The sequence below is a fragment of the Phocoena sinus genome, chromosome 16 (assembly GCF_008692025.1).
Source record: "Phocoena sinus isolate mPhoSin1 chromosome 16, mPhoSin1.pri, whole genome shotgun sequence".
Classification (NCBI taxonomy): Eukaryota; Metazoa; Chordata; class Mammalia; order Artiodactyla; family Phocoenidae; genus Phocoena; species Phocoena sinus.
The window spans coordinates 41,777,089-41,789,352 of NC_045778.1; positions in this window are offsets into that span (position 1 = coordinate 41,777,089).

A 12,264-nucleotide genomic window follows, 5' to 3' on the forward strand; every position below is an offset into this window, starting at 1 on the left:
TATTAAAATTATTATTAAGTGAAATGGTGACATGTTGAAAATGAGATAAGTTTGGGAGACACTGGATAGATAACCAAAAGAGAAATTTTAGAAGGTAGGAGTGATTTCCAGATGATTTTGGAATAACGTTGATAGCTACATCTCCTGCTCAAATGGACACAAAAAAGTTAAAAACTCAAACTTTAATGTCAACATAGAGCTAGTAAATTAACTCAGCCATGAAACCTACCTATCAGTTATGAATCAATAAATTCCCAATAGTGTTTAAGCTAGTTTGAAATTTTTTATTTTTTTTTACTACTTAAAACATCAAAACTGATGTTCTAAAATAGGAGCTTGTCAGGTGGAGAAGAGAGAATAGCATGCATTGAGAAAAGAAGGTATAAGAGGGGCTGGATTGTCTTGGAAATGGTGATAAGTATTGAGTCCACTGGGGAAGAGGTGAGGGGGATGGAATGCTGGAATATGGAGTCTGAAAAGCGGCCTGCATCAAGATTATTGATTAAAATCTTTTAATCAGTCCTTTACATGAGCAACTCAGGAATTGTTTTTGTCAGAAGGAAAAGGTAAGTTGGGCTATAAAACAACAGTGTAGATAAAAGTCTAGTATAAGAAAATCTATTGAAAGTTTTGTAACAAAACTACCACTACTTTATGTCAAGTCTTCATTATTTATTTATCTAGGTAATTTATCATCACCCAGAAAATTATAAATGCTCATTCTCTCCAACATACAGCTTCTTTCTCTCAATCTCTCCCCACCAACGCTTACCGTTGTCAGACAAATTTATAATAATAAAAAAAACCCACATCTTTGATTATGTTACTCTTTCGATCAAATCTCTTTCAGTGACTTCTGAATTCTTTCTAAATAAATTTCAGAAAAATTTAATTGATAGTCTTTTCTGGGCTCAGTATCTACATCCATGCTTCCATTCACATTCTAGAGTATCTCTCCAAAATTTTCTGCTTCTTTGACTTCACAATTTTCTTCCTGGAATGTACTTCTCTGTTCCCTTTACTCATCTCTACCTGTGAAAGTGATACCCAACTTCAGGGCCAGTTTCAAATGCCACATCTATTATTTCCTAATTGCTCTTCCTCAGCTGGATTCCATGTTTTCCTCCTTTGTTCTGTCCTAGACTTATTGTAAATTTTTAACAGCATTTAATTTTACTTTATGTATTCACTTGTCTTTCTCTCCTAAATTATGAACTGACATAATTAAAATGGACCCTGACAGGGTCCATGCCTTAATCATTCTAAGGAACATATTTAATTATTTATTTTAAAAACTCAATACATATTTGATGACTGACTGACTAAATAAATGAACATGTGACTCTCATCTAGCTGTACATTCTAGATATTTAAAAATCTAGAGTAAGGTCTTCCCAGGTGGCGCACTGGTTGAGAGTCTGCCTGCCGATGCAGGGGACACGGGTTCGTGTGCCGGTCCGGGAAGATCCCACATGCCGCGGATCGGCTGGGCCCATGAGCCATGGCCACTGAGCCTGTGTGTCCGGAGCCTGTGCTCCGCAACGGGAGAGGCCACAATAGTGAGAGGCCCGTGTACCGTTAAAAAAAAAAAAATCTAGAGGAATAGTTAATGACCTGCTTTTAGAATTGTATAGTAACTGGGAAGTTCTCAAAAGGGGAGAAATAGACATCCTGCCACATGAGCTGATGCTCTGCATCCTTTTCAGCACATTATTTTCATATGTAAGGTGATTTACACTTTTTTCTTGACTGGGCAGAGTCAAGGTAGCCTGAAAAAAGATGTACTGCAGCCTAATATACAAGTAGGAGAGAAGGGGCTACATTAATGAGTTTGGACAATATGTAAGAACTGGTATTAAAACACATAGACTGGCGGGCGTGCTGTCCGCGTGCAGGTTTCGTCGCGTTGAAGCTGTTTGCGGGTGTAGTCTTTGTCCGCGCCATGAAGCATGGTCTGATCCGGCATTTAGCCCAGTGCCTGGGCATCGCCAAGCCGGAGGCGCTGAGAGTACTTGGGACTGTCCCATATGAAGTGTATTGGCCTGTCTGCACGAACCACAGAAACCAGCAGTGCAGTCATGTGCCTGGACCTTGCAGCTTCCTGCGTGAAGTGCCCCTTGGACAGGGATTCTAAAGCTAAAGGTGGACAAAAATAAAATGGCAGCCACATCCGATGTAAAAAAAGCCGTGTTTGATCGACTCTGTAAACAGAGAAGATTGGGCAGCAGATGGACAAAATAGAGAATGTAGTAGAGATCCCACATAAACCGCAAAAAGATGAAGATCTGACACAGAATTATGAACAGTGGAAAAGGAAAATTTTGGAAAATGCTGCCAAAGCACAAAAGGCTACAAAGAGTGATTTCAGCTTCCGACTACCTTGTACTGCAAACCAGCAGTGCATCCGCCACCTCAAGGAAGATGTGAGGGCTTTGGAAATTGGTTTGAACTTTTATAACAAGGATCCTACCCTTAATAGCAAAGAAACCAGCATTGGGGCTGAGCAGGCTGGCTCTGACAAGGGCAGCAAATTCATTAGATTAGCCACAGTGTCTGGTTGGCTCAGCCTTGGCTCCCCACAGGTCTGCACTCTCCTACAAAATGTAATTGAAGCTATTTTGCTTTCTTGTTTTGTTTTAAGCAAAAGACAGTCTCCTATCCTATCCAGAATATGAAATTCAAGCTGAATGGTGTCTAAAGATTTTACTTAAGTTTTTGTGTTAATCTCTTGGTTTGACTAAATCAATATATAGTACAACCTAAGTTAATAAATATTATTTTTATATGCAAAAACCCCCAAAAAACTCACATAAATTTCTTAATAAAAAGAAATATCTCATCAATAATCAGGAAATGAAGAGTCAAAATATATGTCCTTTAAATTCAAATGTTGTGCTTGATTATACTGAAGTACAATGAAAGATACTGAAGCAAGCATTCATTCAAAAGACATTTAACAAATCTCTATATTTTCCCAACGTATTCCTGGTACAAAGGATGCAGGAATGAATATGGGATTTGCCTTTTCTTCAAAAATCTCACAGACTATTTGGGATGATACATGTAAACCCAGGTAATTTCAAATGTGAAAACTTGATACATTAAAAAATTCATGTATGCATCTAGGACACACAAGAAAAACACAGCAGTTAATCTTAAGAGATGACAGATAGTGACTGAATATAAAAACTACATGATTTCTTAGTGATTGCTCATTTTGGATGAAAGTTAGGATTACCATATATAAAGTTAGACATGTGTCACTTTTTAAAACCTGCATAAACCAAACATGTGTATAAGGGTATTATGCACTTCTGACTATTCAGTTCCTTAATTCAAATATTAAAATTTTAACGATTTAAAAAGTGAGTAGGAACCCAGAGAAACTATAAGAAATACTAATGGGACATTAGAGAACATATTAGACTCTATGAAAACCAAGTGAAATTCTCTGAAATCTAAGACAAAGAAAATGAAGTAGAAAACAAACTAGAAGAGCAAAACTTTATAGACATATATATATTCATCAAAAAATGGCAATGGAAGTGCAAGACGCCAATATAGGAAAACTGAGTTACAGCTATAAGCACAGCAAAGGATTTGAATGTGTTTCTTACACAGTGAGTACCTCTCATTTTATCTGGTCAAATATATTCTTTATATTTAACAGGTGATGTTTTCCTATAATTAGCTTTTTCACTGGCCATTAACAAGTCAAACAAATTTAGACTGTTTCAAGGGTATCATGTTGGTCAGATATAATGTAGATTGCAGTAAGAGTTTGAATATTAAATATTTGTTGACAGTGTTATTAATTTTTTTCTTAAAATAAATGAATAAATGCATGCATTAACAATTTATTAATAACAACCAGGGTAATTTAGAACATCACATTACTTTTAGAATAAATAGAAAGAGTGCCTTAATTCAATGAAATATACTTATAATTAATTAATAATGTAGATTATTAATTTTAAATTAATATATAGTTATTCAGAGATAAACTCATTTATAGATGGTTAATAGATAATATGATAACTGTGCATAGGATAGTTAATTGAGTGATGTTTCTGAAATTAGTTATGTCCTTTTAGAGCTGCATGGAATGAAAAAAAAACTGGTCTTGATTTCTGTGCCATTATTTTAGAAAATATGGAAATCTGGAGTATAAAATATCTTTTTTTCCAGCTAAAATGAGTACAAATTGTCCTTTAATTCCTATTTAAATTTAAATGAATGACTTTAATTTTTGATTCACTGCTTCATAATATAGGATTCACAATGACTGACTAGTTATATTGTTCCTCTCAGACATATAAGCCTGTCTAATTTTATGATTCAGATTATTACATTCATCAACATGGGGTAGGTTTATTCCATACATTAATGACTCTAAATTCTTAAAATAAGTTTATTTCATAGTAGGGCTATGTAAACACAAAAAGGGTCACCAATGAGGTTCTGCTAATCTGTCACTCAGACTTCATTTTAAAACATGCTTCCAAAATCATATTAGTGGTAGGAAGAAAGCCGGTAAGTCTTGTTCTGGCTCTTAAAGCTACTGTCCAAAACTGACACTTCTGCTAAACTTTCACTTGGGGGGAAGAAAGTCACATGACTATATCTAACTTGAAAGAGGGCAGGGGAGAACAATTCTACCAAACACTAAAATATATTTATGAGTTATTTGTCAAACTTCAGTGAGATATAGTTGAAATATAATATTGTAAGTTTAAGTGTAAAAAGTGTTGATACACATTCATTGCAAAATTATTACCACCATATATTAGCTAAAACCTACCTCACATCACACAATTACCATCTCTTTTTTATGGTGAGAACATTTAAGATCTATTCTCTTGGAGACCTTCAAGATGGCAGAGGAGTAAGACATGGAGATCACCTTCCTCCCCACAAATACATCAGAAATACATCTACATGTGGAACAACTCTTACAGAACACCTACTGAACGCTGGCAGAAGACCTCAGACTTCGCAAAAGGCAAGAAACTCCCCGCGTACCTGGGTAGGGCAAAAGAAAAAACGGAGACAAAAGAATAGGGATGGAACCTGCACATCTGGGAGGGAGCTGTGAAGGAGGAAAGGTTTCCACACACTAGGAAGCCCCTTCGCGGACGGAGACTGCAGGTGGCAGAGGGGGAAGCTTCAGAGCCATGGAGGAGAATGCAGCAACAGGGGTGAAGAGGGCAAAGCGGAGAGATTCCCGCACAGAGGATCGGTGCTGACCAGCACTCACAAGCCTGAGAGGATTGTCTGCTCACCTGCTAGGGAAGGTGGAGGCTGGGAGCTGAGGCTCGGGCTTCGGAGGTCAGATCACAGGGAGAGGACTGGGGTTGGCTGTGTGAACACAGCCTGAAGGGGGCTAGTGTGCCACAGCTAGCTGGGAGGGAGTCCGCGAAAAAGTCTGGACCTGCCTAAGAGGCAAGAGACCATTGTTTCGGGGTGAGTAAGGAGAGGGGATTCAGAGCACCACCTGAACGAGCTCGAGAGAGGGGAGTGAGCATGGCTATCAGCGCAGACCCAAAGATGGGCATGAAATGCTAAGGCTGCTGCTGCAGCCACCAAGAAGCCTATGTGCAAGCACAGGTCACTATTGACACCTCCCCTCCTGGGAGCCTGTGGAGCCCACCACTGCCAGGGTCCCATGATCCAGGGACAAATTCCCCAAAAGAACACACAGCACGCCTCAGGTTGTTGCAACGTCATATTGTTCTCTGCAGCCGCAGGCTCACGCCGCATTCTGTACCCCTCCCTCTCCCTGGCGTGAGTGAGCCAGAGCCCCCTAATCAGCTGCTACTTTAACCCCATCCTGAGTGAAGAACAGATGCCCCCAGGTGACCTACACACAGAGGCAGGGACAAACCCAAAGCTGAACCCCAGGTACTGTGCGAACAAAGAAGAGAAAGGGAAATTTCTCCCAGCAGCCTCAGGAGAAGCAGATTAAATCTCCACAATCAACTTGATATACCCTGCATTTGTGGAATACTTGAATAGACAAAGAGTCATCCCAAAATTGAGGCAGTGGACCTTGGGAACAACTGTGGACTTTGGGTTTGCTTTCTGCATCTAATTTGTTTCTGGTTTTATGTTGATCTTAGTTTAGTATTTAGAGTTTATTATCATTGGTAGATCTGTATATTGATTTGGTTGCTCTCTTCCTTTTTTTATTCATATATATATATATTTCATTTTTCTCTTTTGTGAGTGTGTATGTGTATGCTTCTTTGTGTGAATTTTTGTCTGTAAAACTTTGCTTTTACCATTTATCCTAGGGTTCTATCCGTACTTTTTTTTTTCTTCTTCTTTAATATAGTTTTTACTGCTTGTTATCATTGGTGGATTTGTTTTTTTGTTTGGTGCTCTCTCTTTCTTTCTTCTTTGTCTTTTTTATTACTTTTTAATTTTTAATAATTTTTTTTTACTTTTTTACTTTAATAACTTTCCCCTCCCTTCGTTCCTTCGTTCGTTCATTCCTTCCTTTGTTCCTTCCCTTCCTTCCTTTTGTTCTCCCTTTTCTTCTGAGCTGTGTGGTGAACAGAGTCTTGGTGCTCCAGCCAGGTGTCAGGCCTGTGCCTCTGAGGTGGGAGAGCCGAGTTCAGGAAATTGGTCTGCCAGAAACCTCCCGGCTCCATGTAACACTAAATGGCAAAAGCTCTCCCAGAGATCTTCGTCTCAATGCTAAGACCCAGCTCCACTTAAAGACCAGCAAGCTAAAGCTATTCCAAACAACTAACAACACAGGAACACAACCCCACCCATTAGCAGAGAGGCTGCCTAAAATCATAATAAGGTCACAGACACCTTAAAACACACCACCGGACATGGTCCTGCCCACCAGAAAGAAAAGATCCAGTCTCATCCACCAGAACACAGGCACCAGTCCCCTCCACAATGAAGCCTACACAACCCATTGAACGAAACTTAGCCACTGGGGGCAGACACTAAAAGCAATGGGAACTACAAACCTGCAGACTGAGAAAAGGAGACCCCAAACACAGTAAGTGAAGCAAAATGAGAAGACAGAGAAGTACACAGCAGATGAAGGAGCAAGGCAAAAACCCACCAAACAAATGGAGAGGAAATAGGCAGTCTACCTGAAAAAAGAATTCAGAGTAATGATAGTAAAGATGATCCAAAATCTTGGAAACAGAATGGAGAAAATACAAGAAGCATTTAACAAGGACCTAGAAGAACTAAAGAGCAAACAAACAATGATGAAACAACACAATAAATGAAATTAAAAATTCTCTAGAAGGAATCAGGAACAGAATAACCCAGGGAGAAGAATGGATAAGTGACCTGGAAGATAAAATAGTGGAAATAACTACCGCAGAGCAGAATAAAGAAAAAAGAATGAAAAGAATTGAGGACAGTCTCAGAGACCTCTGGGACAATATTAAACACACCAACATTCGAAATATAGGGGGTCCCAGAAGAGGAAGAGAAAAAGAAAGGGACTGAGAAAATATTTGAAGAGATTGAAAACTTCCATAATATGGGAAAGGAAACAATCAACAAGTCCAGGAAGCACAGAGAGTACTATAAAGGATAAATCCAAGGAGAAACACACCAAGACACATATTAATCAAACTATCAAAAATTAAATACAAAGAAAAAATATTAAAAGCAGCAAGGGAAAAGCAACAAATAACATACAAGGGAATCCCCATAAGGTTAACAGCTGACCTTTCAGCAGAAACTCTGCAAGCCAGAATGGAGTGGCAGGACATATTTAAAGTGATGAAAGGGAAAAACCTACAACCAAGATTGTTCTACCCAGCATGGATTTCATCCAGATGCGACAGAGAAATTAAAACCTTTACAGACAAGCAAAAGCTAAGAGAATTCAGCACCACCAAACCAGCTTTACAACAAATGCTAAAGGAACTTCTCTAGGCAGGAAACACTAGAGAAGGAAAAGGCCTACAATAAGAAACCCAAAACAATTATGAAAATGGTAATGGGAACATACATATCGATACCTACCTTGAATGTAAATGGATTAAATGCTCCAACCAAAAGACATAGAGTGGCTGAATGGATACAAATACAAGACCCGTATATATGCTGTCTACAAGAGAGCCACTTCAGACCTAGGGACACGTACAGACTGAAAGTGAGGGGTGGAAAAAGATATTCCATTAAAATGGAAATCAAAAGAAAGCTAGAGAAGCAATTCTCATATCAGGCAAAATGAACTTTAAAATAAAGATTATTAGAAGAGACAAAGAGGGACACAACATAATGATCAAGGAATCAATCCAAGAAGAAGATATAACAATTGTAAATATTTATGCCCCCAACATAAGAGCATCTCAATACATAAGGCAAATGCTAACAGTCATAAAAGGGGAAATCAACAGTAACACAATCATAGTAGAGGACTTTAACACCCCACTTTCTCCAATGGACAGATCATCCAAAATGAAAATAAATAAGGAAACACAAGCTTTAAATGATACATTAAACAAGATGGACATAATTGATATTTATATGACATTCTATCCAAAAAAACCAGAATACACTTTCTTCTCAAGTGCTCATGGAACATTCTCCAGGATAGGTCATATCTTGGGTCACAAATCTGCCTTGGTAAATTTAGGAAAATTGAAATCATATCAAGTATCTTTTCTGACCACAACACTATGAGACTAGGTATCAATTAGAGGGAAAAAAATCTGTAAAAAATACAAACACATGGAGGCTAAACAATATACTGCTTAATAACCAAGAAATCACCAAGTAAATCAAAGAGGAAATTTAAAAAACCTAGAAACAAATGACAATGATAACACGACGACCCAAAACCTATGCAATGCAGCAAAAGCAGTTCTAAGAGGGAAGTTTATAGCAATACAATCCTACCTAAAGAAACAGGAACATCTCAAATAAACAACCTAACCTTACACCTAAAGCAATTAGAGAAAGAAAAACAAAACCCCCCCAAAAGTTAGCAGAAGGAAAGAAATCATAAAGATCAGCTCAGAAATAGATGAAAAAGAAATGAAGGAAACAATACCAAAGATCAATAAAACTAAAAGCTGGTTCTTTGAGAATATAAACAAAATTGATAAACCATCAGCCAGACTCATCAAGAAAAAAAGGGAGAAGACTCAAATCAATAGAATTAGAAATGAAAAAGGAGAAGTAACAACTGACATGGCAGAAATACAAAGGATCATGAGAGATTACTACAAGCAACTATATGCCAATAAAATGGACAACCTGGAAGAAATGGACAAATTCTTAGAAACACACAACCTTCCGAGACTGAACCAGGAAGAAATAGAAAATATAAACAGACCAATCAAAAGCACTGTAATTGAGACTGTGATTAAAAATCCTCTAACAAAAAAAAAAAGCCCAGAAGCAGATGGCTTCATAGGTGAATTCTATCAAACATTTAGAGAAGAGGTAACACCTATCCTTCTCAAACTCTTCCAAAATATAGCAGAGGGAGGAACACTCCCAAACACATTCTATGAGGCCCCCATCACCCTGATACCAAAACCAGACAAAGATGTCACAAAGAAAGAGAACTACAGGCCAATATCACTGATGAACATACATGCAAAAATCCTCAACAAAATACTAGCAAAGAGAATCCAACAGCACATTAAAAGGATCATACACCATGATCAAGTGGGGTTTATCCCAGGAATGCAAGGATTCTTCAATATACGCAAATCAATGTGATATACCATATTAACAAATTGAAGGAGAAAAACCATATGATCATCTGAATACATGCTGAAAAAGCTTTTGACAGAATTCAACACCCATTTATGATAAAAGCCCTCCAGAAATAGGCATAGAAGGAAATTATCTCAACATAATAAATGCCATATATGACAAACCCACAGCCAACATTGTTCTCAATGGTAAAAAACTGAAACCATTTCCTCTATGATCAGGAACAATATATTTTGTCCACTCTCACTACTATCATTCAACATAATTTTGGAAGTTTTAGCCACAGCCATCAGAGAAGAAAAAGAAATGAAAGGAACCCAAATCGAAAAAGAGGAAGTAAAGCTGTTTGCAGATGACATGCTACTATACATAGAGAATCCTAAAGATGCTACCAAAAAACTGTTAGAGCTAATCAATGAATTTGGTAAAGTAGCAGAATACAAAATCAATGCATAGAAATCTCTTGCATTCCTATACCATAATGATGAAAAATCTGAAAGAGAAATTAATGAAACACTCCCATTTACCACTGCAACAAAAAGAATAAAATACATAGGAATAAACCTACCTAAGGAGACGAAAGACCTGTATGCAGAAAACTGTAAGACACTGATGAAGGAAATTAAAGATGATAGAAACAGATGGAGAGGTATACCATGCTCTTGGATTGGAAGGATCAACATTGTGAAAATGACTGTACTATCCAAAGCAATCTACAGATTGAATGCAATCCCTTTCAAACTACCACTGGCATTTTTAAAAAACCAGAACCAAAAATTTCACAATTTGTATGGAAACACAAAAGACCCTGAAGAGCCAAAACAATCTTGAGAAAGAAAGACAGAGCTGGAGGAATCACTCTCCCTGACTTCAGACTATACTAGAAAGGTACAGTAATGAAGACAATATGGTACTGGCACAAAAACAGAAATATAGATCAATGGAACAGGATAGAAAGCCCAGAGATAAACCCATGCACATATGGTCACCTTATCTTTGATAAATGAGGCAAGAATATTCAGTGGAGAAAAGACAGCCTCCTCAATAAGTGGTACTGGGACAACCAGACAGCTACATGTAAAAGAATGAAATTAGAACGCTCCCTAACGCCATACACAAAAATAAACTCAAAATGGATTAAATACCTAAGTGTAAGGCCAGACACTATAAAACTCTTAGAGGAAAACATAGGCAGATCACTCTATGACATAAATCACAGAAAGATCCGTTTTGACCCACCTCCTAGACAAATGGAAATAAAAAGAAAAATAAACCAATGGGAGCTAATGAAACTTAAAACCTTTTGCACAGCAAAGGAAACCATAAACAAGACGAAAAGACAGCCCTCAGAATGGGAGAAAATATTTGCAAATGAAGCAACTGACAAAGGATTTATCTACAAAATATACAAGCAGTTCATGCAGCTCAATATCAAAAAAACAAACAACTCATCCAAAAATGGTCAGAAGACCTAAATAGACATTTCTCCAAAGAAGATATACAGATAGCCAACAAACACATAAAGGATAGTCAACATCACTAAACATTAGAGAAATGCAAATCAAAACTACAATGAGGTATCACCTCATTTGATGGCCATCATCAAAAAATCTACAAACAATACATGCTGGAGAGGGTGTGGAGAAAAGAGTACCCTCTTGCACTGTTGGTGGGAATGTAAATTGATACAGCCACTATGGAGAACAGTATGGAGGTTCCTTAAAAACTAAAAATAGAACTATCATACAACCCAGCAATTCCACTACTGGGCATATACCCTGACAAAACCATAATTCAAAAAGAGTCATGTGCCACAATGTTCATTGCAGCTCTATTTACAATAGCCAGGACATGGAAGCCACCTAAGTGTCCATTGACAGATGAATGGATAAAGAAGATGTAGCACATATAATATAATGGAATATTACTCAGCCATAAGAAGAAACAAAATTGAGTTATTTGTAGTGCCGTGGATGTACCTACAGTCTGTCATACACAGTGAAGTAGGTCAGAAAGAGAAAAACAAATACCGTATACTAACACATATATATGGAATGAAAAAAAAAATGGTTCTGAAGAACCTAGGAATAAAGATGCAGATGTAGAGAATGGACTTGAGGACACGGGGAGGGGGAAGGGTAAGCTGGGACAAAGTGAGAGAGTGGCATGGACATATATCCGCTAACAAATGTACAATAGATAGCTAGTGGGAAGCAGCCACATAGCGCAGGGAGATCAGCTCAGTGCTTTGTGACCACTTAGAGGTGTGGGATAGGGAGGGTAGGAGGGAGACGCAAGAGGGAGGAGATATGGGGATATATGTATATTAGAGCTGATTCACTTTGTTATAAAGCAGAAAGTAACACACCATTGTAAAGCAATTATATTCCAATAAAGATGTTAAAAGAAATAATATCTACTCTCTTAGCAACTCTCAGTACATAATACAGTATTGCTAACCATAATCACCATGCTGTACATTAGATTCCCAGAATTTATTCATCTTATACCTGGAAGCCTGTACTTCTTTTTTTTTTTTGTACGCGGGCC